The 937-nt window shown below is 37.5% G+C and overlaps 1 pseudogene; it reads left to right on the top strand.

The window, feature by feature from the left end:
• The first annotated feature begins 497 nt into the window (after positions 1 to 497).
• On the top strand, positions 498 to 616 carry LOC148543193 (5S ribosomal RNA; annotated as a pseudogene).
• Positions 617 to 937: the final 321 nt, after the last annotated feature.

The raw sequence follows: 937 nt of genomic DNA, 5'->3' as shown, positions 1-937 counted from the left end.
TCATTCTCTTCTAATCCAGAGATGCATTTCTTGGCCAGGAAACCAGGCTGCTACAAGTGCACTGGATGCACAACATGCAGCTACATGGAACCCAGCAAATATATTGCACACCCTCATTCTGGAAAGCAATTTCCTATTAAGCATATCTTAACGTGCACAAGCAAATATGTAGTTTACATGATTAAATGTCCTTGCAGCCTGGTCTATATTGGCAAAACCACCCGGACCTTTAGGGTTTTCGTGTTATTTGTGAAGAGGTTCTTTGGAATTGAAGATGACATTTCTTTTTGAGACTATATGTTTTTTCCACTGGAGTCTTTATTGTCTTTTTACTATTGTTCTCCATGTTCTCATTATCAGGGGCTGACAGAGCAACATTTATGTATATATGTTGTGGAGGCTTAGTCCTCCTTGACATACAACCTGGCACTTCACTCAAGCAGCACTTGGTTGCCTGTTCTTTATGCCCACCAGCGCATCCTTTCAGAGAGTATTTTTATTACACACATACCATACTGGCTATGCCCAATCTTGGCCGATCTTGGAAGCCAAGCAGTGTTGGGCCTGATCAGTACTAGGGAGGGTGACTACCTAGGAAGATCAGGTTCTGTAACAAAATTTCCTATCTCTAAGTTTGGAAAGACTGGTTTCTTGGGGTATCACATGGCAAAGTAAGGGATTAGCCTAGTTCATGTTCATCATGATATGCATATATTTCTATAGTTGATCCAGTTTTTTTTTTTTTCAAATAAAATATATATATACTTTTTTTACTTTTTTCTTATTTTGCTCGGCCCTCTTCATTCAATTGGTGACAACATGGAGCAGTTTTTTGCTTATATATGGACATTTTTAAGTATGGAAACAATAATTTTTGGACACTATCTTATGCTGATTTTCTCCTTTTTGTCCTTTATTTATTTAATTTTTTCTTTTT

This window comes from Taudactylus pleione, unplaced genomic scaffold (genome assembly GCF_031769625.1).
Source record: "Taudactylus pleione unplaced genomic scaffold, aTauple2 ptg000005l, whole genome shotgun sequence".
Taxonomy (NCBI): domain Eukaryota; kingdom Metazoa; phylum Chordata; class Amphibia; order Anura; family Myobatrachidae; genus Taudactylus; species Taudactylus pleione.
This window is presented reverse-complemented; position numbering and strand designations above follow the sequence as displayed.